Genomic DNA, 26,897 nt, shown 5'->3' with positions numbered 1-26,897 from the left:
CTTGGTTGCGCGATCCACCAGGGCTGACTTTGCAGCAAACCCGCCGCCGTCGGGCGTGCACCGAGCCTGGGCCCATCCGTGCGTCTGCTGTCACCCAGCGGAGAGCGCCAGTAGTCTGGCCCGCGTGCACGAGGCCAGCGGATCAGTGTCTCTTGCCCGCAGCGGGTCCCAGCCCGTGATGAAAGCCTAGAGCCGGGCTCCCGAGAGCAGCGGGGACGGCAGGGCCTGGGGCAGCAGAACTGCCGAGACAGATGCAAACCAAGCACAGGGCCGGGGCCGCGCTTGCTGGCTCGGGTGGTGTCCCGGGAACGGCAGAAGAGTTGCCACCTGGGCCGAGCCTTGTCGTCATGGGCGAGGTGAACAGCAGGCAGAGGAGCAAGGCCTTGGAGGAGACGCTCAGGGCCCTGCCTGGGATACCCTCCCGGAGGAAGCAGGGGAAGCCGGGGTAGCCCTCCAGTCTGTCTCTCGGGCAGCTTTGGGGCCCCCCTGTGCCAGGCCCCAAGGGGCAAAGCGGAAGGGGGCAGCAGCTCTGCCCTCAAGGAGCGTAGAGTCTAGTCAGCAAGGCCAGACCAGAGGTGTTCAAGTCACGTGGGAACCACGGACGGCTGCCCAGAGATTGGCTCTGGTGTGCTGACGACTAGATCCCGAGTTTTCTAGGACAGCTCCTCTTCAAATGCTCCTGCCCTGCCTTTTTTAAAAGTATATTTTTAATTGTATAATAATATTCATATACCATAAAATTCATCCTTTAAAGTTCAGTGGTTTTTAGAACATTTACAGAGTTGTGCAACCATCACCTTTATCAAATTCCAGAACATTTCCCTCACCCCAAAAGGAAACCCCATACCTGTTTAACAGTCACTCACCATTCCCCCGTCCTCCTTGGCAACCATGAACCCACTCTCTGTGTCTGTGGATTTGCCTGTTCTGGATGTTTCATGTGAATGGGATCACACACTGTGTGTCCTTCTGTGTCTGGCTTCTCTCTCTGAGCATCGTGTCCTCAAGGTCCATCCATGTTGTAGCGAGTGTCAGTGCTTCTCTCCTCTTCATGGCGGAGTGATGTGCCTGTGTGTGGGTGGACACGCTGTGTATCTACTACCTGCTGTGGGGATCTAGTAGTTTCTATGTTTTCCTGCCCCTTCTTTTCCCTCACTGTCTCAGAGTTCCAGAATTCCAGGGCTGTGGCACGCAGAATGCTCACCCAGTCGGCCCCCAGCAGAGGCAGCACTAAAACCCTTTGTGGGGCTACAGCCTGAGGGCTGGGGTGGGGAGGGGTCGGAGAGGGAGGCCAGAGTCAGGAGGCCCGACCGTTGGATGCGCTGCCCCAGCTCGCCTGCAGGAGGTGCTCAGGCCGCCCTTTGGATGCGCAGGTTCTGGACTCCAGCGTTCAGTAGTGATCCTCACCTCTGTGCCCTCTGTTGCCTCCAGCTGGTGCTGGCCAGGGCCCCCAGGGGGTGGGCTGTGCTGGCCCAGCCTTGCTTGGTGGCTCGGTCCCCTGTAGTACCTCTCCGTGCGTCCGCTCCGCGGAGCAGCGTGGCCCCGGCCCCTGCTGCCCTGGCTTGTCTGTTTCCTGTGTGTTCTCCTCCCGGTGGGCAGCGCCGGGGCTCCCTGCCCCAGAGTCCACCAGGGCCAGAAAGGGGGTGTCTTGTTTGCTGCCTGCCCCCCTGCTGGCCTGATTGGCTGAGTGTGGTCCAAGCCCTGAGCGGGCTCCCCGAGAGCTTCACGTGGCTCGGGATTAGACCACACGTGCCCTCCTTTCCAAGCCCCACCCCCCCGCAAGCCCCCACGTGTCTGGCCAGTAGGTTTGAACGCGAGCTGCTTCCTGGGCCACTTCCTTTCCCTGGTCTGCCCGGCCCCGGCCCTGACAGGGTTGTGGGTTGTACCTTAGAAGGCAGCCACCGGGTTGTGAACACCCCCGCAGAGCCACCGAGCAGAGTTCTGCAGGTGGCCGTGGCTCCTGCCCAGGCATCCAGCATCCTCAGTGGATGAAGAGGCAGCCGGGTGCCCCCTTGCCCTCCAGGGGAAGTGCCGTCACCACGCTGGGCCATTTGGAAACGCAGCTGGGCTCTCAGGGACCGTGAGGGGACAGATGGGGTGTGGCCTCATAGCAGGGCAGAGCCCAGCCAGCTCTGGTCCTCCCGCTGGTGTTGAGGACAGTGACGTGTGTGAGAGACTTGCCGTCCCCTTAGCAGAGGATACGGGAGACCCGGGGGGGGTCCTGAGTGCCAGGGAGCTGCTCGTGGCACCAGGAGGACACCAGGGGAGACACACGTGGACGCTAACGGAATGTCACCTGGTGAAACGTCAGGCTCTGTACGGTGCCCCCCCCCCCCCGCCCCCGCCAGGCACCAAAACAAACTCCAGTGGATCTAAGACCTTAATGTGAGAACTGAGACGACAAAACCCTCAGACGAAAACAGGCGAAAGTGTAAACCGACAGCTTTTCTAAGGCAGCGCTGCCCAGTAAAGACGCAAAGCAAGCCCCGTGTGTCCTTTAAAGTTTTCTAGAAGGTGAAAAGAAGCAGGGGAAATTAATTTGAGTAATGTATTTTATTGAACCCAGTATACCCAAAATGTTATCATTTCAACGTGTAATCATTATAAAAGTTGTTAACGAGTTATTTTCCACTCTTTTTTTTTTTTTTGTGGCGCTGTCTTTGACATCCTATGTTCATTTTACACCTAGCGCTGGTCTTGGGTGAGCTGAGTGCTGTGATGGGGCCGGGGATGCTATAAAGGGGGTGCCTGGTGCTCAGTGGAGGCTGGCCCCCGCCATCCCCCCATCCCATTCCTGCCTGCCTGCCTGCTCAGCCCATCAGAAGTTCTGCATCTGTTAGCCTCTAGCTGGGGAGACGAGACAGACGCAACATGAAGCAGCTAGGGCCATGTGAGGGGCGAGTGCACCAGCCTGGCCTGCAGGATGTCAACTGGAGGGCCAGCCCCAGTGGGCAGGGTGGCGTGGCTGTGGCCTCAATCCTTCCTGTGGAGCCTTGTACGCAGCCTCTCATCTTTAACGGGAGCTTGAAACCTTGGCCTGGCCGTGAAGGCTGATGGTCCTGTGGCTGAGCTCAGGGCGGCGCATTTGTGGCATGGATGCTGGCTGTTCTGGGGGGCTCTGAATTTGGGACCCGAGATGTTTCTGTGAAGGGACTTGCAGGAACTTGGGATGCTTCTTTGGCCATAGGAAAGCTGAGACCCGTGTACAAGCATAGTTTGGAAATAACATCCCACAGCTGCAGACGGTCTTAAATGGCCTGAGGTCTCAAGGTAGGATGGCCAGTGGGATCGGCAGTTGGAGGCTGGTACCCACGTGCTTGGCCTGCCTGGGCTCAGAGCCCACCTCTGCTGGGTGTGTGTCCTTATCTCCAAAATGGGGATGACAGTGGAGATCTCTGCTTCAAGGGTGGATGAGATTAACTGAGTTAATCCGTGAAAATCCCTGAGTGAAGTAGTTCCCACCCCGGGGGTAATTCTGTCCCCAGGGGACACTGGGCAGTGTCTGGGGACATCTGTGGTTGTCACAACCTGGGGGGGCGGGCTCCTGGCATCGGGGGGGGGTGCTGGGGTGGTTGCTCAGCACCCTACAGCGCCCAGGACGGCCCCGCACGGAGAGTGACCTGGCTCTGATGTCCCAATGTCTCCCTGGCCCAGGGAGAGCGTTCAGAGATTACAGGGGCGATTTTTCTCTGGGCCTCTGTCTTTCCTTGAATGTGAATCAAGATGTTGCAAGAGAAGTTTCTGAAATCACTCCGGGTGGGGAGGAGGACTGGGTTAGGCGTCCTCCGTGCGGCCGCCGAGACAGGGGGACCTGGAGCTGCTGCCTTGGGTTCCAGCACCTGTGCTCCCGAGGCCCTGTGTTTGTTAATTTGGCCTTTAGCCAAAAGAAGGCCTGAAAACTTTGGCTCGACCAGGCTGCAGTGGCTGTTTTCCTAACAAGCCTCCTAGAGGGGTATTCGTTGTAAAAATAATTTATCCTCCCGATGTAAAAACCAGCAGTTACCGGAGGCAAAACCAAGACAGTGAAGGCTGCTTGTGGTCCCTGCTGAGCTCCTGATGTGTGTCCAAGTGGTGTGGAATTCGTGAGGGTCTCTGTGTGCTCCTGGGGTCCAGCGGTCGGCTCGGGGGTGATAGGACCCCGAGAGGCTGATGCAGTAGTCGGGGACGCAAGGACCCCCGTGTGGGACCTGCCATGTGACCCTGTGACCGACAGGCAGGGGTCCTGTCACACAGGCTGGGAGCCGGGGAGGGCTGGGACCCCAGCGTGGTCGGGATCGGTCAAGGGCGAGGGAGTGGGCGTTGTTAAGTGACCCGCCCCGCCCCACACAGGGGAGAGAGCCTGAACCCACGCTCCCCTTCGTCTGCCTGCAGCGTCGGCTGAGAACGTTTGTCCCCCAGACCCGTGGTTTCGTCTGAGCCCCGCTGGGCTCGGGGCTCAGCCTGTGAACTTGGGTCGGGACTGTGGAGATGGGCCTGGCTAGAATGGGTGTCTCGGGCACCTGCCAGAACCCTCGGCTGTCTGCCTCCATGGATCTGCATTCGGGATGTCCCCGCTGGGTGTGGAGCGGCTCCACAGCCCTCCCCTGGGGTAGGGAGCGCCTCGCCCGGGTCCCCTAAGTGCCGGCGTCGCACCCTCAGGTGCTCACCCCCTTGCAGCTCTCGGGGGAGGCTGGCACGGGAGACATTGATGGCAAATAAAGGCTTCCCTGGAAAGCGGGGCTGCGCTGGGGTCCCCTATCGCTGCCTGTACAGGGACCCCCCCCAGCCGTCTGGGCGCTCAGGAAGGCCAGGGGACTTTGGGGGTGACCAGCCTCTCCACGGCCTCCAGGGCCCTCCCGGGCCTCTGACCCAGGCAGCGCTTGGTTTGGAGTCTAGAGCCAGAGCTCAGAATGGGACCCGAGCTCCCGAACCCTGTCACTGCCACCGACTTGGGGCCTCGGTGTCCTCGCCTGCTCTCCTTGTTAGGTACCAGCGAGCTGTAAACGGGGCACGTATGTTAGTAAGTGCTCGGCTCTCACTCCGACCGCCAGGGAGAAGCTTCGGCTTACAGTGGGCTGCGGCAGAGAAGACAGCAGGCTCGCCACAGCCCCCAAAGCCTGGGCTCTGTGCTGTCAGCCAGCTCCGTGTTTATCCTGCAGGCCAGGAGCCCAGGAGCCAGCAAGGAGCCGTGGCCCCTGTGTGATGGGGACCAGAGAGGGGTGTGATCGCAGAACTGGGGGAGCAGTGCTTCCTTCACGGGCGGACAGGGAAGGCCCCTCCCAGGGGACGTTTGGGCAGAGGTCTGAATGACTCGAAGGGACAAGAAGCTCCACATGCAAGCACAAGGAGCACGCGCAAAGGTCCTGAGGTGGAAATGCCGGAGAGGATTGCTGTGAGCGGAAGAGAGTGAGTACGTGTGAAGCGATGGGCTCAGCTCCCGTGAGTGGTCGTGTTGTGGTTCGGGCGCCTGGCCCAGCGTAGACGGTCCGGGGGGAGCGCCGGCTCTGGGACAGCGTTAGCTCGTGCTGTTGGTTGTGTCAGCTGGTTTTCTCTTTCTTTATTGTTCTGCCTTTTTAAGCTTCCCGTTTGGAAAGAGTCAAGACCTTGGTATTGGAGCAGATCATTTCCACCCGGAAACAAGGACTTTGAAATGGAGAAACCTCTTGTAGAACCCAGGGTGCCCCCCCGCCCGCCCCACCCCATCTCAAATGCTTTTTGTAATACTGTCATTCTTCAAGGTGGTGTTTGGACAGTCCCGCGTCTTGTTATCATCTGTGTTGTGAAAACACTCAGGCGGCCCTGGTCTCCTCTCTGGCCATCGTTTTGGGGAGGGTATCAGACAAGATGGCATGCAGTCCTGATGATGGAACATTCTGAAGCATATTTGTAAATCTGGATGGGGAAGGCACTTGTTAGTGGCCATCCTTGTGCTGGTTCCTTTTGTTTTATTTTTTGAACTTTTCATTACGGGGAATTTGAACACATGCAAAGGTAGACAAAATAGGGTAAAGAACCCACATACTCATCACCCAGCCCCAACCCATCAGCCCATATGGCAGAATGCCCTCCTGTCCATGATGAAATATCCCCCATATTGTTTTTTATATATTTTGGTTTTAGTTTTTTTATTTTTAAAGTTATTTAGGCCTCATGGCTTGTGGGAGGATTGAACCTGGGCCCCCTGCAGTGGAAGCACTGAGTTTTTTTGGGTTTTTTTTTTAAAGATTTATTATTATTTATTTTATTTATTTTTGGCTGCGTCAAGTCTTAGTTGTGGCACGTGGGCCTCTTTGTTGCGGTGTGCGGGCTTCTCTCTAGTTGTGGTGTGTGGGTTTTTTTCTCTTCTCTAGTTGTGGCGTGCGCGTTCCAGAGCACGTGGGCTCTGTAGTTAGCGTCACGCAGGCTCTAGTTGAGGCGCGTGAGATCGGCGCACAGGCTTAGTTGCCCCGCAGCATGTGGGATCTTAGTTCCCTGACCAGGAATCAAACCTGTGTCCCCTGCATTGTAAGGTGGATTCTTTACCACTGGACCGCCAGTTAAGTCCCGGAAGCACTGAGTCTTAACCACTGGACTGCCAGGGAATTCCCAAAGCATTTTGTTTTTAAAGAATTGCAGACTCCCAAGAAGTTGCAAAAATGGTATGGAGAAGTCCCACGTGCTCTTCCCCCAGTGGTGACATTTTACACGACCACAGTCCACTGTCAAAACTAGGAAGTTGATGTTGGCACAGTACACTACAGGCCTCACTCAGATTTCACTAGTTTTAGTATGCATTCATTTTTTGGTATGTCTGTGTGATCTCTTATCACCTGCGTAGATTTGTGTAACCACCATCACAATAAAAATACAGAACTGTCAAAAAAAAAAAAAAAAGATACAGAGCTGTCTTGTCAACACAGACCAATTCCCTCGTGATCCCCCTTTAAAGTCACCCCCACCTCCCACCCTCAGCCCCCGGCAACCACTGATCTGTTTTCCAGCTCTATAATCTTGTCATTTTGACAGTGTTAGGGAATTGTATGTAACCTTATGGGATTGGCTTTTTCACATAAGATCCATCTGAACTGTTGTGTGTATCAACAGTTTATTCCTTTTTATTGCTCAGTAGTAACTCTAATTATCCAATATTATTTTATCATCCTTTTTATTTCTATAAGGTGGGTAGTAGTAGTAATGTCCCATTTTGACATTCCTGATTTTAGCACTTTGAGTCTTCTCTCTTGTTTTTCTTGATCATTCTACCTAAAGGTTTGTCCATTTTGTTGATCTTTTCAAAGAACCAGCTTTTGGTTTAGTTAATTTTTTTCTATTTTCTATTTCTATTTTGTTAATTTCTGCTCTGATCTTTATTATTTCTTTCCTTCTGCTTGCTTTAGGTTCAGTTTGCTCTTCTCTTTCCAGTGCCATAAGGTAGAAGTTGAGATTATTGATTTGAGAGCTTCATCTTTTTTTCATATAGGCAGCTATAAATTTACCTCTCAGTTCTGCTTTAGCTGCACTGTATAAGTTCTGGTTTGTTGTGTCTTCATTTTCATTCACCTCAAAGTATTTTCTAATTTCACTTTTGATTTCTTCTGTGACCCATTGGTTATTTAGGAGTGTGTTGTTTAATTTTCACATATTTGTGACTCCCCACATTTCCTTCTGTTATTGACCTCTAATTTCCATTGAGGTCAGAGAACCTACTGTGTATGATTTGAATTCTTGTTAATTTGATGAGGCTTGTTTTGTAGCCTAATATTTGGTGTATCCTGGAAAATGTTCCATATGTCCTGAGAAGAAAGGATATTTTGCTGCTCTTGGGTGGGGATTTCTATAGATGTCTGTTGGTTTGTAGTGTTGTTCAAGTCTTCTGTTTCTTTGTTGATCTTCTTCCTTGTTTTATTCATTATTGAAAGTGAGATATTGCTGTCTCCAACTATTATTATTGAATTGTCTATTTCCCCCTTCATTTCTGTCAGTTGTTGCTTCATTTATTTTGGGGCTCTGTTATTAGGCTCATATATGTTTATAATTGTTATATCTTCCTGATGGAGTGGCCCTTTTATCTTTATAAAATGGCCATCTTTATCTCTAATGACACTTTTATTTTGAAGTCTATTTTGTGTGATATTAGTATAACCACTCCTGCTTTCTTATGGTTGCTATTTGCATGTTATACCCCTTTCCGTCCTTTTATTTTCAGCCTATTTATGTTTTTGAATCAAAAGTATAGACAACATATAGTAAGATCTTTTTCTTCTTCCAATCTGATAATCTCTGTCTTTTGATTGGATTGTTTAGTCACATTTAAGTCATTATTGATATAGCTGGATTTGCATCTTCCATTTTCCTTTTGCTTTCTGTCCAACGTCTTTTGTTTCTCTCTTCCTCCTTTACTGCTTTCTTTTGCATTAAGTGAATATTTCCTAGTGTAACATTTTAATTCCTTTAATGATTTTTTTCATTATATTTTTGGAAGTATATTCTTAGTGGTTGTTCTAGGTCTTATCATATACATCTTAACTTACCAAAATCTACTTCTGATTCCCAGTATTATTTGAAGCAAGTTTATACTGATTCCATCTGAACTGTGATTAATCAGGATTAAACTCATTTGATCAATGAAATGGCTTGGGTGACTTGGGTTTTTCAAGGATGCTGATGCGTCTGTTGGCCTCAACGGTGCCCTTCTTTTGTTTATTCCTTTTCACATTTGGTGAAATGAACGTCTCAAAGGACCTGTAATGATCAAAAATATTTGTGAAGCTCTACCTTCTCAGGATCAGGCTTGGGAAGGCCCCGACTTCTGTGTCATCACTCTCCTTGTAGTTTTGGCCTTCTTTTCTTCTCCCTTGCCCCATCTAACCTGACTGGTTTGTAGCCCTGATCCTGCCTCAGGATTCCAAATCTGGGTCAGTGTGTCATGCGCACTTGGAGGCAGGTCTTTGGGCTTAAGGAGTGCCCGGTGCAAGGAGGCCCAGGTCAGCCTCGAGATAAGTCTGCGAAGGCCAGCAAGATGGTTGGGCTGTGACTTGGTTGTTAGCTGTCACTCTTTTTGTGAGAGCCCAGGTGGGCGGCCTGAGGGGTGGTGGTCAGGATGGCACCGGGCAGAGAACCAGGAGCAGACCGAGTGGGTGCCTCTGGTCACCAACAGCGTGAGCAGCCCCAGTGTTCTGGATACATTTAGTTGAAGCTTCAAAACAGCATCAAAGTTTTGATCAAACGTTGGGGAGCTCTCGTGCTATTTTTTTTCTGGCTTGGTATTTTTTTTTAATAGCGACTTTATTAAGTATAATTCACATGCCATACAATTCACCCTTTTAAAGTGTACAATTCAGTGGTTGTTAGTATATTTACAGGGATGTGCAGCCATCACCACCATTGAATTCTAGAACATTTTCATCACTCCAGAAGGAAACCCCATACCTATTAAATAGTCACTCTCCATTCCGCAGCTCAGACAACCAAATGTTGTAGTGTCTCTGTGGATTTGCCTGTTCTGGATGCTTTATATAAAGGGAATCACACACTGTGTGGCCTTCAGTGTCTGGCTTCTCTCACTGACCATCATGTTCTCAGAGGATCTGTGTTGTAGTGAGGGTCAGTGCTTCACTCCTTCCATGGCTGCATAATATTCCACTGTATGAATAGACCACATTTTGTTTATCTGTTCATCCATCGATGGACATTTGGGCTGTTTCCACTTTTTTTGGCTATTGTGAATAATGCCTACGATGCATAATATGGACATTCATGTACAAGTTTCTATGTGGACACGTTTCATTTCTCTTGGGTAGACACCTAGGAGTGGAATTGCTAGGCCAGATGGAAGGTCCGTGTTTGACGCTTTAGGAAACTGCCAAATTGTCTTTCACAGTGGCTACACCGTGATATAATCCCACCAGCAGTGTACGAGGGTTCCAGTGTGGCTTGGTATTTTTAAATTTGAATTAGATTGGGGACCATAATCATTTTGGTGATGGTTTAATCCCAGGACGCGCTGCCTCTTTGCCCTGAGATCAGCTCCCGTCCACCCAGATGGACCAGCCAGGGAGCTGCTGGGAATGGGACCTCTGGGAATGGAGCTGAAGGGATGGGACCTCTGGGTCCTGGCACGGCTCTCGAGGCGGCTCTGCGTCCCCTTTGTTTTTATAAAAGTGCTACATAAGTGTTGTCAGCAGAGAGAGAAGCCTGTGTGAATTACAGATTTCCCCAGATCCTGCCACCTGGATAGAACCATTCTTGACATCGTGGTGAAGGCTCTCTGGTTATCGCCGTGTGTCAGGTGGAGGTCTTTCTAGTTTGTTGACTCCACACTCCCCAGCGGACACCCTTCTATTTTGAAGGGTGTTGTTCAGTTGTCCCCAGAAAGGTGGTCTGCTTGGATGCTCCTACGACAGCTGGGGGCTCTCATCATCCTGGCGACAGCCCCAGCTTTTGTGCCTCCTTCTAATCTGTCACCTCCTAGTCACTGCTTTTTTTTGAAATGCCAGTTCATAGCCCTCGCCCATGTGTTACACTGGGGTGTTTGTTTTTTTTCTTGACTTATAACAGGGTTTCTCACCCTCAGCACTATTGATATCTCTGAGCTGGAGCCTTCTGGGGGTGCCGCCCCGGGCACGGGGAGGTGTTGAGCAGCATCCCTGACCCCCACCCCTCGATGCCAGGAGCCCCTTCCCTCCCCCAGTCGTGACAAGCACAGATGTCCCCAGATGTCACCAGGTGTCCGCTGGGGGACAGACTCGCCTCTGGTTGAGAACCAGTGTTTTATTATAACCCTTTCTATATGAGGGCTATTAGCATCTTCTGCATTATACGTTTTTTCTCAGTTTCTCATTTATCTCCTGGCTTTATTTTTGATGTGTTGTTACATAGAATATTTTAAAGCTTATTGCCAAATTTGTCATTTCCTTTAAAGCGCCTGGTCTTGTGACCTGCCCAGAGAGGTCTTCCCTTCCCTGAGATTACCAAAACACTGGCCCACTTTTTTTTCTCCTGCGTTTTTTTTTTTTTTTTAATAAATTTATTTATTTATTTATTTATTTATTTATTTATTTTTGGCTGTGTTGGGTCTTCGTTTCTGTGCGAGGGCTTTCTCCAGTTGAGGCGAGTGGGGGCCACTCTTCATCGCGGTGCGCGGGCCTCTCACTGTCGCGGCCTCTCTTGTTGCGGAGCACAGGCTCCAGACGCGCAGGCTCAGTAGTTGTGGCTCACGGGCCCAGCCGCTCCGCGGCATGTGGTATCTTCCCAGACCAGGGCTCGAACCCGCGTCCCCTGCATTGGCAGGCAGATTCTCAACCACTGCGCCACCAGGGAAGCCCCTCTCCTGCGTTTTTATGGGTTTTAGAAGGACCCACAGTCTGGAGGCCCGGGTGGGGACAGAGCTGTGTGTTTTCCACGCGGCTCTCCTGTAGTCTGCACAGGCTGGTGAGGCTCGTGGTTAGGACACGGATCTCGAGCTGGGCTCCCCTGTTGCTAGCTGTGTGATCACTGCCCCGTGCCTCAGCTTGCTCATCTGTGAAATGGGCTGTGAGAGCAGTGCCTGCTTCCTAGGGTTTTGGGGCTGATCAGACATGCCAGGTGCTTAGAGCCGGGCCCGCACGTGGTGACCTGTGCCCCCATCATCGGCCTTTTTATCTGTTCTGGTCATCCCTGACCCTCGCACTAGCTCCAGGGGAAGCTCCAGGCAAGCTCTAGAAGGATGACGCTGTTTGGGGAGGTCAGGGAACCTGTCCAGGGTCCCCAGGGCCTTGGGTGAGGGGCAGGGTCCTCTCCGGGATCAGAACGTGTGCACACGTGCGTCGTCCGGCCCCACAAAATTACGAGGTACCTTTGCAGAGAAATAGGAAGATTATTTTGTCAGTGATTATGGTTTTAAATGGTTAGTCATGGAACATTGAAGACCTGTACACACGAGTAAAGAATGGGCTGGTGTCTTGAGCGTCTGCAGGGGTGGCCTTCTGGCCATGTGCGGAGCTTGCTGGGGTGCCACACTCCCTCCCAGGGTGCCGGTGTCTGCCCCGCTCTCTGTGTGGCGCCAGCCCCTTGCCTGGGCTGTGGGCTGGGGGACAGGTGGTGGCCTTTGCCCAGGCTGCGTCCCTGACCCCTCGAGCCTAGTAAAGACGTAGGTGGGCTGGCAGGCCCTGTTCTTGTCCACGATGTTCCAAAAGCAGGTGCTGGCAGCCTCCTTGGCTCCCTGGCCTTTCACCCACGTGCTTCCTTTCTTTTTGTCTTTTCAATCCAAGTGCTTCCTTTCTCTTTTTTTTTCTTTTTGAATAAAAAATTTTGGAGACGTAATTTCAGATTTCCAGAAAAGTTGCAAGAATGGCACGAAGAATTCCCAGACACCTTTCACCTGGCTCCCTAGGAGTTAACCTTTCACTGCAGCTGCTCTTGTTCCTTTTCTCTCTCTCATCCTCTCTCTCTGCGCATTTCTTCCTGAACTGTTCCACATACATGCCTCTTTACCTCTAAATACCTTAGTGGGCATCTCTTCTGAACAAGGGATTCTCTTATCAAATTATCAAAACCAGGAAGTTAATTCTCAAAATTCTCAGAGAGTCCAGGCTCACACACCGCGTTAATACGTCACGTCGCTTTTGTTTCTGTTGATCTGGATCAGTTCCTGAGTCTGTCCTTCTGGCTCGTGGCTTGGACGTTGGGAGAGTAAAGGCCCGTTATCCTGCGGGGCGTCGCTCGGTGTAGGTTTGTCTGATGGTCCTCTCACGTCTGGCAGGAACATCCCAGAAGCAGTCTGGTGTCCTTCTCGGAGCATTGTCTCTGGAACCCACTTCTGGTGGCATCAACCTGGCCCACCTGGGTAAGGGGGTGTTTTCCAGATTTCTCCACCCTGAAGTTACAATTTTACCACTTGTAATTGGTAAGTTTCTTGCGGGAGGTCCTTGGGGACCATGTAAACACCCCATTGTTCCCCCAACATTCACTGTTTGTTTGGGCAGCCATTGTTGATTCTTGCCAAGTAGGGATTGTCTAATTCCACCATTCCTTCTGCATTTATTATTTGGCTTTCTACTGTGAAGAACAGCTGTCTCTTCTTCCCCATCTGTTTATTTATATCAGCGAGGACGCATGGGTCCTTAACTGATTCAGTAGATTGTAATCCATTGCTGTCATTGTTTTCGGTTGCTCTAGTGGTCCCAGATTTATCCAGAGGTAGAGCTCCCTCCTGCTGGCTCCTCGTGTCCTTCAGGCACGTGCCCACCAGTCTCTGGGCACTTTCCTACTTTCGGGCGCAGTGAGGTGTTCCAGGCCCATGCTGCGCACTCCCACCTCAGCTCCAGGCTTGACTGCTTCTCCAAGGAGCCCTGGTTCTTCTTGTGGACAGTGCATTTAGAAACCAAGATCTGGGTGTTCAGTTGCTCATTGCCAAGGGGGTGTCTTTGCCTCTGGGCCCTTTTGCCCGGGAAATAGGTGTGTAAATAAATACACATGTGCATACATTAGTGTGTCTGTGTGTACATGTATCGCACAGACACCCACATCCATTTCTGCTTCTACCTATACATACTAGTGCCCACGAGTTCACACCGACACCTCCACTTCCAGCCCTTTGTTCGTGCAGGCTGCTTGCCGGCCTCCCCTTCCCTTTTCTGTAACTCTCTCTCTGTCAGAGAGAGCCCTGCTTCACCCACAGTAAAAGAAGCCCCTGGAGTAAGTCAATATTTGCTTTATCTTTATCTCAAAGGCACATAGTTCCAAAACCATGCTTAAAAGTGACATGGCTTAGTTCTTTCTTTTCCTCTTTATTGTGGTTGTATTATGTACTTGAAATACCGTTTGGTTTGCTTCTGTTTGTATTTCATTGTAGGATTCTTCACCCCCCACCCCCAGTTCTTGTTGATTTCATTCATTCCCTCATTCATTTAGTATGTGGGACATTAGCACGGTTCAAGGGTCAGAAAGGTGTCTGGAGAGATGCGTCATCACCCTTCCTCTCCCTCCCTCCTGCAGGGAATGATCTCATTAGTTTATGTCTCAGAAATGCAGAATTGCGTGTGTGTGTATATATATATATGTGTGTGTATATATATATATATATATATATTTTTTTTTTTTTTTGGCCACACCTTGCGGCTGGTGGATCTTAGTTCCCCAACCAGGGATTGAAACCATGCCCCCGGCAGTGAAAGCGCGGTGTCCTAACCACTGGACCGCCAGGGAAGTCCCAAGTGTATTTTCTTACACATGGAAGGTGGCACAGTGGGGATCACTCTTGCACTTTTCTCTTTTCACTGCGCAGCGCGTCCTGGAAACAGCTTCATCTGGCCGTGGAGATGTGCCCGCCCTCCTGCACAGCTGCGTGGTGTCCACTGGGGGCTGCAGCACAGTTAACCCAGCCTCTCCCCTGTATGTGCATTGGGCTTGTTTTTAGTATCTTGCTGGTACAAACGGTGCAGCAGTGAATGCCCTGGTGTAGAGGTATCTTCATATTCTTGGAAGAGTATCTTCAGGGTCGATTTCTAGAAGTGGGATTGCTGGCTCAAAAGATAAGTGCCAAGATGTGTGTTAGCTTCTGGCACGTTCCTTCCTGGGGGGGCGGATGGGTTTACTCTCAGTAGCACCGAGAGCGTCTGGTCCCACAGGCTCACTAGCAGGGTGTGCTGTTCTAGTGTAAACACACTTGCTGATCTGAGCCGTGAGAGATGGGGTCTCAGTGTAGTTACTTTTCTTTTTTTTTTTCATTTACTTTTTGTTTTTTAATTTATTTTTGGCTGCGTTGGGTCTTCGTTGCTGTGCGCGGGCTTTCTCTAGTTGCAGCGAGCGGGGGCTGCTCTTCGTTGCGGTGCGTGGGCTTCTCATTGTGGTGGCTTCTCTTGTTGTGGAGCGTGGGCTCTAGGCGCGCGGGCTTCAGTAGTTGTGGCACGCGGGCTCAGTATTTGTGGCTCACGGGCTCTAGAGCGCAGGCTCGGTAGTTGTGGCACACGGGCTTAGTTGTTCCGCGGCATGTGGGATCTTCCCGGACCAGGGCTTGAACCCACGTTCCCCTGCATTGACAGGCGGATTCTTAACCACTGCGCCACCAGGGAGGTCCCGGGGTCTCAGTGTAGTTTCAATGAGCATTTCTGAAATTAGGGGTGAGGTCGAGCATCATTTCATGTGTTAAAAGCCAGTTTGATATCTTTTCTGTGAGTAGTCTGTTTATGCTTTTCACCCACTTTTCAGTTGGATTTTTGACGTTTCCTCATTGATTCAATTCCACCCTTACCCAGTGCTTTGAGATGCCACCCTTGTCTCCCCCCACTCCCTGATCTGTGATCCCCCAGCCCCCGGAGGAGGTCATGCTCTAGAAAGACACGTGCACGTGCTTCCCTTTCTAGCGTGCTAAGTGTGCCCCGCAGGACATGGTTGATCCAAAGTGTGCCCCGCAGGACATGGTTGATCTCTTCCAGGCATCTCAGGTTCTCAAGATCCAGCTGGAACCTTCCCGTCCCGGTGCTCCTGACCCTGCAGAGGCAGGTCCTGCAGAGGAGTTGGGGTGGAAGGGTGGGCTGTGTGTCCAGAGCATAAAGGCCTAAGTACAGCCGGCGGAAGAAGGCGGGTATTTTTTTAAACAGAGACATTGCCAGACTGCCCTTGGGAGCGGTCCTGGGTGGCCATTGGGGGCATGTCACCAGATCTGCCTTCCTTGCCCGAGTGAAGCTCTTAAATGACAAAGCCCATGACAGCTGCCATTTACGAGGGTTTACCGTGTGCTAGGGTCTCCTTCCGGTGCTTTTGTCTGTGGCCTTGTTTAACCTCCTGCAACCCCACAATAGGGCACGGTGACCCCCACTTGACAGATGAGGAAACCGAGGTGCAGAGGTTAGGAACTTGCCCCAAGTCACACGGCTGGCTGGGACCCCTCGGGGGCATCTGTGCTGGTCTCTGCAGCCCCGCCATGGTCTCCAGAGAATGGAGTAGGACATACCATGGGAAATGTGATCACAGAACTGTGTGTGAGGCTCTGCCACTGGGGAGCGGGCTCGGGAGGCCCCCTCTCTGGGGTTTAGCCTCTTTTTGTCCCTCATTCCATTGCTGTAACGTCCAGCGTCTTCTCAGGTGCTTGCTGGCTGTTTGTATATCTCCTGCAGGGAGGTGTCCATTCAGTTCCTTTACCCACTTGTGAATTAGGTTGTTTTTTTTGTTGTTGGCCCATAAGAGTTCTTTATTCTGGATACAAGTCCCTTTTGAGATCTAAGGTTTGCAGATATCTTCACCTATCCTGTGGGTTGTCTTTACTTTCTTGATTATGTCCTTCGAAGCACAAAGTCAGTTTATTTATTTTTTCTTTTGTCGCTTGTGCTTTTGGTGTTGTATCTAGAAACCGTTGCCTAATCCCAGGTCACAAAGATTAATTCATGTGTTTTCTTCTAGGAGTTTTAGAGGTTTAGCTCTAACGTTTAGATATGTGAGTTAATTTTGAGTTAATTTCTGTCTGGTGTGAGATAGGGGTCCAGCTTCATTCTTTTGCACATGGACATCCAGTTGTGCCAGCACCATTGTGGTAAAGACTGCTCTTTACCCCTTGGACAGTCTTGGCAACCTCACTGAAAACCAACTAACTTTAAATGTGCAGGTTTATTTCTGGACTGTCCACTCTCGTCCATTGAGCTCTCTGTACATCCTGAGGCCAGGACCACATTGGCTTGATCACTGTAGCTTTGTCACCCCGAGTTATTTTATATCTAGTCTCTGGGGTGGACGTTAAAGAAAAATGATATGGTTCTTACATTTCCAGGAGATGAGATCAGAGCCTTCCTGGGGTTGGGATCCAGACAACCCAGGGTGCCCGCCACCTCCCTGGCTGAGCCATTGCCACTTCCGCAGTTGGATTTTGTTGTCTGTGAGGATACAGAGGATTTGGTGAGATATTTGTAAACGAGAGGCTCTTTTCCCAGTCTGTAAAGACTGATGAAAATGTCAGCTCTTCAGGTCTCTCAAACAGGAAGCATCTGAAACTTGCGTTCAGCAGGTTGGATCTTTAATCAGTCCTGAAACTGGATTGCAGGCTGGCGTCAACTTGCTTTTTCTTTTCTTATCGGTTTGGATCTTTTTACAGCCAGACTCTCCTCTTCCAGCTAAAACCTGCTGTGCAGTGAACTTAAGAGGACGGAGATAGAGGTTGTTGTGTTTTTTGTTTGTTTTGTTTTAGTTTTCTTTTGCTTTTGATATTTTATTTTGAAATAATCTAAGAGGCATTGAAATGTTGCCGAGACAGTACAGAGAGTTCCCATGTACCTTTCAGCCACATTCCCCTGATACTCACGCCTAACGTAACTGCGGAAGGATGACCTGAAGTAATAACAACAGATTTTATTAGGATTCCACCGGTTGTCCCTCTCAGCCCCTTTTCTGCCCAGGACCCCACCTGGGACCACACGGTGCAGGTGTCAGGCTCCTTAGGCTCCTCCGGACTGGGGTCGTGTCTCAGTCTTTCCTTGTGTGTCGTGACCTTGACACTTCCGGAGAGCACTGGTGGGGGATTTTATAGTGTCCCTCACCTTGGCTTTGTTTCTCATGGTGACACGAAGGTTATGTATTTGAGGGAGGCTGCCCCAGGGCGATGTGCTGATATGTCTCTTTGCCTGTGCGGTCAACCTTCACCCCTCTGTTAAGGTGGCACCTGCTTGGAGTCTCCGCCGGAAGGTTGCAGGTTTTTCCTCTGGGACCTCGCGACAGCACACCTGCTTCTCATAAACATTTGCCTGTCAATTTCAGCGTCTGCGGTGGATCTTTCCTGCAGCAGTGATTACTGTACAGATCTCACGGTGCATTTATGTTGCCTTCACTCCTTCTGCATTATGATCTAGAATGTTTTGTAGAAGAGAGCTATCCCTTCTCCTCCATTTACATTACGTTTTGAATTTCATACCAGTAAGGACCGGCATGTGTTTATGGTACTCTGTGGGTTTACAGTCGGGACTGTCACTGCTCACCTTGTCGTCCTCGCTGTCCTCGCTTTGGTCGTCCGGTGCCCCTTCACTGCGCTGATGTCCTCCTGGGAGTCCCCATCTTCTGTGAGCGTTTCCGCCCTCCCTGCTCCCACGAGGGACTCCGGCTCACCTTGGGAGCCGCGGGGAGCAGGCCGAGTTGGGCGCTGAGCCCTCCTGGATCAGATAACACACACAGGCGAGGGCTCCCTGCCTTTGTGGGCGGAAGATGCCCGTCAGCTCTCTGCCTCTCGGACCCCGGGCCCGGCTCCCGGGCCACCGTGGGCAGTGTGGGTGGTGTGGGTGGACCCATCCCGAGGGCCAGCCCTAGGTGGCCCAGAGCTGATAGGACCAGGGGCCCAGCTACCCCTGCCCGGGGTGGGGAGGCCAGGCCTGTGGGGTCCCAGAGGTGCCAGCAGCCGGAGGCAGTTCCTGGAGCCTCAGCGTGTGGACACAGCTGGCTCTTCCCCTGTTCCTGCTGCTGCTTCCCGGCCCACCTGCCTGCCCTTTGCAGAGCGTAGAGGAGGAGGTGGAGGAGCCACTAGCGTCTGCGGGGCGGGCACCTCGGGAGAGCGACATCATCCGATTGTCAGACGGCGCCTTTTTGAAGGAGAAATGGTCAGGGTGCGCCTCTTCGGGGTGGTGGTGTCTGAGGCCTTGGGTCGCCGCTCAGCCTGTCCCCTCGCTGCAACTGGGCACCCCCTGCCCACCCCGAGTTCTCTTCTCAGCGCCCGGCTTTCCCAGGAACCGCAACCAGGACAGTGGCCCAGCCCTGCCAGCCTGGGCAGCAGGAGGCACCAGCGCCTTTCTGTTTTGTTTTCCTTTTAAAAATTACATAGACTTTATCGTTTAAACAGTTGTAGATTTGTGGAGAAATTGAGAGCACTAGGGAGAGTTCCCTACACCCCGACCCCGACACCCAGTCTCCCATTATTCCATTTTACACGAGGCGGGTGCGTTTGTTGCGATCAGTGAACCTTATGGGTACGTTCTCGTTGGTTAGGGTCCTACTCCCTCCAGTTTGCCTTGTGTGCCCCTGGTGTCCTCTTCTGTCCCAGGACCCCATCCGGGACCCCCGTGACATTCAGGTGTCTCGTCTCCTCGGGCTCCTCTGGGCTGTGATGGTTCCTCAGACTTTCCTTGTTCTCGATGCCCTTGACGGGTTTGAGGACTGTGGCCAGAGATTTTGTAGAATCTCCCTCAGTGGGAACTTGTCGGGTGTTTTTCTCACGGTTACACTGGGGCGCTGGGTGCTGGGAGGAGGACCACCTGTGAAGGGCCGTCTCATTCTTCATCTCGGGGTGCCTGCCGTCAACATGACTCATCACTGCTGGTGTTGACCTCGGTCCCCTGGCTGAGGTCGTGTTGCTCAGGTGTCTCCACTGGAAGGTCACACCTCCCCCCTTTCCATACTGTCCCTCTTGGAAGGAACTCACTGTGCCCAGCCCACACTTAAGGGCCCCCTGATCCCTCAGCCCCGGCTGCCCTGTGCCGAGTGGGCTGTGGCCAGGAAGGAGGCCAGGCCCCTGGTGTCTCAGGGCCTCCAGGGTGGTGACAGGCTGGCTACGGGGGGCCCTCAGTCCTTGCGGGAGCAGGGGAGGCGGGTGAGCCTAGCCCCGCATGGACATAGGTCAGGGTGAACAGAGGCCTTGCCTTGGCTGTGGCCTGAGGGTTGAGCCTTAACCTCAGCCCCAGAGCTTCCAGCCTCCTATTTTGGGGTCAATGCTGTCATCCCCCAGAGCATGAGGGCAGGAGGACCCCGCAGCCATGGGCAGCAGCAGACTGGGGTCTGTCCAGCCGAGGACCACAGGCTCGGGTGGTCTTTGCCTTGCAGCCCACGTGCTGTGCGTGGGGTGGCCCATCGTCCATCTGGGGAGACAGTGTGCAGAGAGGTAGTGACAAGTGACCAGGGAGACACGTGACCCCATCAGATGTGAGTGAAAGTCAGGCCGGCTATTCTCAGCAGGGAGGCCTGCGGGCAGTGGGGTGAGAAGGTCCCTCTCCTCTGTCATCGGGGAGATGTACGTGGAAGCCGCCGGATCAGTCTCCCTTTGCTGCGGTAACAAATGACCACAGACTCAGTGACTTAAAACAATGCACGTTTATTATCTCACCGCCCTGGCGGCCAGAAGTCTGACACGGGTCTCACTGGGCTAGGATCAGGGTGTGGGCAGGGCTGATTGATCCTCCTGGAGGCGCCAGGGAAGAATCGGTTCTTCGCCATTTCCAGCTTCTAGAGGCGCCGCATCCTCGGCTGGTGGCCCCTCCTCCGTCTTCAGAGCCCATCGCTCTGACCTCTGCCTCTGTCATCAGTTCTTCTCTGACTCTCACCCTCTCGCCTCCCTCTTAGAAGGACTCTGGGGATGACACTGGGCCCCCTGATAACCCAGGATCATCTTCCATCTCAAGATCCTTAACTTGGACTTCCCGGCGGTCCAGCGGATAAGACTCTGCACTTCCAATGCAGGGGGCCCGGGTTCGATCCCTGGTCGGGAAGCTAAGATCCCACGTGCGGCGCGACCAGAAAAAAGAAGTTAAAAAAAAAAAAAAAAAAGATCCTTAACTTCATCCCATCTGCAGTCTCTTGCCACCAAGGAGAGCATAGTCACAGCTCCCGGGGATTAGGATGGGGACATCTTTGGGGGCCGCTGTTCCACCAGCTACAGCCATGTGGAGACATGCCAGAGTAATCGAACCCCCGGACTTCCGCTCTCATCGCTGTCAGGGGCTGCGGAGCGGGGCAGGTGGCAGCGACCGAGGAGCCCTTGGGACTACAGGTGGCCCCGGGCGGCTTAGCTGATCCAGAGGAAGAGGCGAATGCCTGAGGGCCGGTCATTCCACAGCTCGGTGTGGCCTTTCAGCCCAGGGGCTGGCACCTGTTAGAAGACAGTGAAATCAATGTAGTGGGTTGTGCCCCGTAATTTAAAAAACCTGATTAAAAAAAAAAGATAGAAAAGGTCAACACATGTTGCCTGTTGAAAGGGTGTTTGTGGGACTTGTGCTATTTAAAGCTCCTGGTGAGTTAGGGAAGGTGTGCAGGACCGAGTTCCACACCCCCAGGGCACCCCGGCTGAGCTGCCCTGCAGCCAGGTCGGCCCCCAGCAGCTAGTCCAGCTTCAGGCAGCATGTGCAAAGACACAGGGGCAGGGAGGGTCCGGCAGACACCGAGCTGTCAGCTCAGGTGTCCGGGAGGTAGGGGCGGGGAGCCCGGTGAGTCAGGGCAGCTGGAGCCCAGATTGTCAGAGGCCCTGGGGCCACACCCCACGTTTAGAGTCTTGTCCTGTGTCCATTCAGCAAGTGACCCTGAGCCTGGCTGTGAATGCCGTGGTGGGGACCCTGCCCCCCGTGGGGTCTCAGCTGCACGGCGCCTGCCACGCTCTGCCCTGTGCTCTCTGCCCCCCGGGGGGTGTAGATGGCGGTCACCACGCGGCAGTTCCTGTCCGACTGTACTCCTTGGAGGGGCACCTTCCCTGCCTGCGGGGGTTCGGAAGAGGCAGAACTTCTTGTAAACCTCCCAGGAGTGCCTGTACCTTAAGGTTTCCAGAAGCATCATTGGTCTGACTTGATTGTTTTTGGAGGCTCTTGCTTCCTCAGCTACTGATGTTTAGGAGCTGGGCTTAAAATGGGCCGTCACTGGAAGGCCTTAGTGGGGCAGGTGCTCACGGTTGTGGATTTTCATGTTCTTGGAAAGCGGCGAGGATTTGGAAACATCTGAACAGAGGCAGGCATCCCTGGGCTGCACGCTGCTGCTAGGAGTGTAATTTGGAGTTAAGACTTAATCAGGCCATCGTTTTAGTTAATTGGGCTTTTGTTTTGCACATTTTAGGAACCATCACCATTGCTGGAACCTGACAGAAACCCTAACAGAAGCCAGTTATTGGACCATCTCCCTGCAGCCTCGCTCCCCACTGCATACCGGGAACCTTGCAGTAAGTACGTGTGCGGGCCCCTGGCCCCAGGGCTGCTGGTGGAGAAGGCGGCCCTGTTTGGTTCTGAGTTCCTGGGGTGTCCAGGGGCCAGATGCCCCGAGAGGAGCCTGGACCCCTCAGCGTGGTTCTGCTGGATGTGCCTTCCGTCCGCATCTGCACTCTGGCCCCTCAGCATCTGAACACCTAGCCCTCACTTCTAGAAGCCCTGAGAACCATAGTGGGTTTGGGGGTACTCCAGGATGGCCCAGGATGAGCTGCCCTATCTGTGTCGTGTCCCTGGGCAGGACACCACTTCTGGCTTCACCGAGGGGCATAGTCACCCCACCTCACACCCTGCGCGAGATGATGACCAGTCACAGGGAGAGGGGAGGGTCTTCAAAAATGGAGGATTATTATTATTTTAAATAATTAAATAATTAATTAATTTTGGTTGCATTGGGTCTTTGTTGCTGTGTGCGGGCTTTCTCTAGTTGTGGCGAGCGGGGGCTACTCTTTGTTGCGGTGCGCGGGCTTCTCATTGCGGTGGCTTCTCTTCTTGAGGAGCGCGAGCTCTAGGTGCGCGGGCTTCAGTAGTTGTGGCTCGTGGGCTCCAGTAGTTGTGGCGCACGGGCTTAGTTGCTCCGCGGCATGTGAGAGCTTCCCGGACCAGGGTTTGAACCCGTGTCCCCTGCGTTGGCAGGCGGGTTCCTAACCACTGCGTCACCAGGGAAACCCTGGAGGATTGTTTTTAAATGCTTTGAAAATAATCCCGTGACCCAGCTGCTTCTGGGTTTCAGCTCCAGGGTGTCCCCCTTCTCCTGGACTTTTCTAATTAACCAGGGACAGAGGGTTCACAGAGGTGGCCTCTGGAGGTGGCCCAAGGGGGGGTCACTGGTAAGAAAAGAGGGAGCAGCCTGAGCCCCTAGTGGCTGGCACCCACGGGCAGGGGTGCCCGGGTGGAGGGGCGTTCAGCGTGGGACGAGCAGTCCCCGTGCTCCTGGCCACAGCGAGGAAAGCTGGCTGAGCGAGAAAGGCTCGTGTTCAGTGTTGACCTCGGACGAGGCCCCCTCCCTAGGCCACGCGGCTAGTGAGGGCTCAGTGTGGACTGGAATGGGGCCTTGTCGGCTCCGCCACGATCTAGGAGCCCGGGAACTGGGCTGCGGGGCTCTGGTTCCCCTCTGCGAGCGGCAGAGTGCGGGTTTTGTTCTTTAAAGGGGAGGTTTCAGGCATCCGGGGCCGGGGCCGGCAAACTGCGGCCCGAGGCCCACTCGGCCCACTCGGCCCACTCGGCCCATTGTGTATTCTTGTAAATAAAGCCTTATCGGCGCACAGCTGCTTCTGTTCACTCGCGCCTTCCTCCTCACCGTGGTGGAATTGCGTGGTTGTGACAGAGGCCGCGTGCCTGCAGATCTGCAAACGTTTACCGTGTGGTCCTGCACAGAGAAAGTGGGCCGTCCCCAGTCCCTGCCAGCTTGTCACTGTCTGGGGCTGGGTGGACCAGGCCCTCGTCGACTGGTTTAGAAATGGTCACTTCTGACTGTGTGTCCCAAAGCGTTGCTTTACCCTTAAAGCTCAACGCTTTCTTACGAGACAGTCAAGTCCCTGAAACTCGGTTTTTCTCTTTGTATCCCCATCTGCACGACACATTCTGCGTACGTAGCTTGCCCCGTTCAGTTAACTTTTTAGTCATCCCTCACAAGGATGCTAATCATCTCCCTCTATCAACCCATTTTATAGCTGGAGAAACTGAGCTCCAGCCCTGGAAGGTGTGAGAATGTTCTGGGGTGGGGGAAGAGTGGGAGACAGAAATGAGTGAGGTCACGGGCACCTTCCCCAAAAGGCCTCGGGCGTTCGCGGAGATCAGAGTGCTCGTGACAAACGGGACAGGTTGACTGCGGTCTGGCAGGTCCCAAACAGGCTGCCTTGGACTTCAAAAAAATTAAGTTTTATAGAGATGTAATTACATGCCATAATGGTCACACCTCAAAGTGTACAATTCAGGGAATTCCCTGGCGGTCCAGTGGTTAGGACTCCGCACTTTCACTGCAATGGGCACAGGTTCAATCCCTGGTCAGGGAACTAAGATCTCACAAGCCGCACAGTGGAGTGGACAAATTAATTAATTAAAATAAAGTATGCAATTTAGTGGTTTTGAGTACGTTCACAAAGCTGTGCCGCCACCCCACCATCTAACTCCATCTAACTCCAGAACATCGTTATCAACTCCCCAAAACCACTGTACCTTAAGCAGGCACTCCCTCTCCCTCCCTCAGTCCCTGACAACCAGGAATCCACTCTCTGTGTCTGTGGATCGGCCTGTTTTGGACATTTCCCATCCTTGGAATCACACCCTGTGTGTCCTCCTCCGTCTGGCTTCTCTCACTGAGCATCGTGTCTCAGGCTCCATCCACGTTGCAGCGAGTGTCAGGGCTTCTCTCCTTTTCCTGGCTGAGTGATGTGCCCGTGTGTGGAGGGACCACATTTGGTGTATCTGTCATCCTTTGATGGGCACTCGTGTTGTTTCTGCTTTTCGGGTTTTATGAATGATGCTGCTGTGAACGTTCAGGTGTCTTGGTGGATGTGTGTTTTGTTTCCCTTGGGTCGACACCTAGGGGTGAGCTGGCTGGGTCAGATGGTGGCTCCATGCGTCTCCTTTCACGCTCCTGGCCGCCGTGGTTGGGTTGCTGTGAGTGTGAAGAAGCCTCTCCCAGCTGGTCCCGCTCCACCCTGTCTCGTTAGGAGCAGGATCTGAGCTGGAGACACGCGGCTTCAGTTCCAAGCAGAATAGCTCCACGCGGGAGGGAGAGTGCAGGCCGCCCCGGGCCGTGAGTGGGCGTCTCACCCAGCCTTCTTCCTGCCCCCCGCCCTCCCGGTTCTTTGCTTTTTCGCTCATTTACTTCATTGTAAGGATTTCTTCCTCCTCAACATATTGCTTGGCCTGTTTTTTCAGGTCTGGTAGCTTTTTCCTGCCTTTTTTTTTTTTTTTTTTTTTTGTGAAAAAAGCACCCAGTTTTGCATCTGTGGGCACAGACAGGTGACGTCTCCGGGCTAATAAAAGATGCCCCTGTCATGGGCTGTGGGCGGCCCCGCCGTGGGCACTTCCTCCGGGAGGGTTGTGACAGAGAGAGCTTTTTTTCTTTAAAGTTCAAAGGTATACCAAAGATCAAGAGAAGAAGGTGGCCTTAGCGCCGGTTTTTAGGAGGAGAGGCGTGATAAACGTTCCTCGTTTGCCTCCGTCTGTTTGGAGCAAGGCCCCCGACCACGGGGGACATGTTGCTATTTATGCATTCATTTTCTTTCTGCAGTTTGGGGGGTACCTAGGTGGAAGGATTGGGTGTTGAACCAGGACACTGTCATTTTAGAGTCACGCGAGGTTGTGACTCAGACCACGATATTCACGGGACTTTGCCCCATGTGGCTTCTTGAGGCTTCCGTGGCCAGCACTGTTGGCCCTGCAGCATCTTCCAAAAGCGTGGCCCTGATCGTCGCGGTCCCCAGGTGTCGCACGCTTGCTCTGGGATTAGCGAAGGGGCTCTGGCAATGTGGGGGGATGGGGCCGAGCCGGGCCCCTGGGGATTCCCAGGGCCTGCCCTTCCCATGCTCAGGCCTCTTGGGGATGGGGCTCCCAGCGGCTCCCCAGGCCATCATGCAACCCAGCTTGCGGTTCACGTCTCCTGGCTCCTCCCCACAGCTCGGCCGAGTGTTTTGGGGGCTGACGAGGTGTGAGCCTCTTAACCTGGGAGTCAGCCGTGGGAGCACTGGCACCAAGGTGAAGATGCAGGCCAAGGTCGTCTGGGGCGCGAGCGGCCGGAAAGGGCTCCCTCGGCATCACTGGGGCCTCTGGCTGTGCCCGTGAGTCAGCTCTGCGGCCAGAGGGTGGCTCCAGGCTCCGTGCTCTGGGGCGCTGTGCACGTCTGAGTCGAGGGGAGGACGCAGGGGTCGTGTTGCAGCCCACTGGGTATCGCTTGGTCCCCTTCGTCCTCTTCTCGAAACTGTGCTTTTGTCTGAGCAAGTAGGCAGATGTGCTTGTCTTTCCAGGACGCATCTCACAGCAGCGGTCCCCGGTGGGAGGGGCATGGTGACTGTTACTTATCTCTTTGTGTGATGGGTTTTTCACGTGGCTTTTGAGGCAGAGGGAATAGCGCTCCTCGAGGTGCCCACACCCTAATTGTGGAACCTGTGAAGATGCTCCCTGGCATGAGAGGGACTCTGCAGCTGGGACGAAGTTAAAGATCTGGAGATGGGTGCTCACCCTGGATTAGCCAGGCGGTCCAATGTCATCACAGGGGTCTTTCTGAGAGGGAGGCAGGGAGGTCAGAGTCAGAGAAGGGGACGTGGTGATGGAAGCAGTGGTCAGAGAAGAGAGGCAGAGACCGGAGATGCTGTGAGTATGCAGGAAGGGGCCTCGAGCCAAGGATGCGGTGCCTCTAGAAGCTGGAAAAGGCAGGAAACCTCCAGAAAGAGCACAACCCACTTGAGATCCGGGAGGGACTCCTGGCCTTCAGAACTCGAAGATAAAGTTGTGCTGTTTCAGCCACTAGGTTTGTGGAGATTCGTTCGGCAGCCGTAGGGAACGAACGTGCATGGCTGCGGGCGATTCTTCCTTTGTGCCTTTCGGAGTTGGCGTCGCTCAGATAGATGTTACGATGGTCCTGGCCTTGTGCGCGGGGCTACCCATCCGCCCCCACTCCGTGCCCACACAGCCCCGTCCGGCCAAGCTGCCTTCCTCACGTCTCTTGTCCTCACATTTCTCAGTTGGCCCTTCTGACCTTGGCCTCCTGCCTTCCTGGCTCTGGGCTCTCTGCCTGCTTTGTCCCTCTCGTCACTGTGGCTGTTTGAGTCCAGCCAGTTCCATGGGGTAGAGCCAGATCAAGGCTGGCATCCTTGCGACTTCGCGGGCTGCTCCTGGAGCCTGTGCTCCCCCCGGCCTGGGCTCTCCTGCTCCGTGGGGCCAGCACGATGACCCCCCCAACGCTGATCTGGCTCCACAGGCCGGGGGGGGGGGGCAAAGGTTTCTCTGACACTGGGGCTGGCGGGTACGGTGGGGCAGCACTAGTTGCCCCGAGCGCCCCCTGGGCTTCAGGCTCTGTGTGATCAG

The 26,897-nt window shown here is 53.3% G+C and overlaps 1 protein-coding gene across 7 annotated transcripts in view; it reads left to right on the top strand.

Annotated features, from left to right (window-relative positions):
• The window catches only part of KDM4B (lysine demethylase 4B), a 140,785-nt gene that overhangs the window by 7,864 nt on the left and 106,024 nt on the right, over nt 1-26,897 (top strand). For all 7 annotated transcript variants that reach the window (XR_009700881.1, XM_061190684.1, XM_061190683.1 and 4 more), the window contains exon 2: nt 21,718-21,820. The gene's annotated coding sequence lies outside the window, so the exon portion shown is untranslated. The remainder of the gene's footprint in view (nt 1-21,717; nt 21,821-26,897) is intronic.

Source organism: Eubalaena glacialis, chromosome 4 (assembly GCF_028564815.1).
Source record: "Eubalaena glacialis isolate mEubGla1 chromosome 4, mEubGla1.1.hap2.+ XY, whole genome shotgun sequence".
Classification (NCBI taxonomy): domain Eukaryota; kingdom Metazoa; phylum Chordata; class Mammalia; order Artiodactyla; family Balaenidae; genus Eubalaena; species Eubalaena glacialis.
This window is presented reverse-complemented; position numbering and strand designations above follow the sequence as displayed.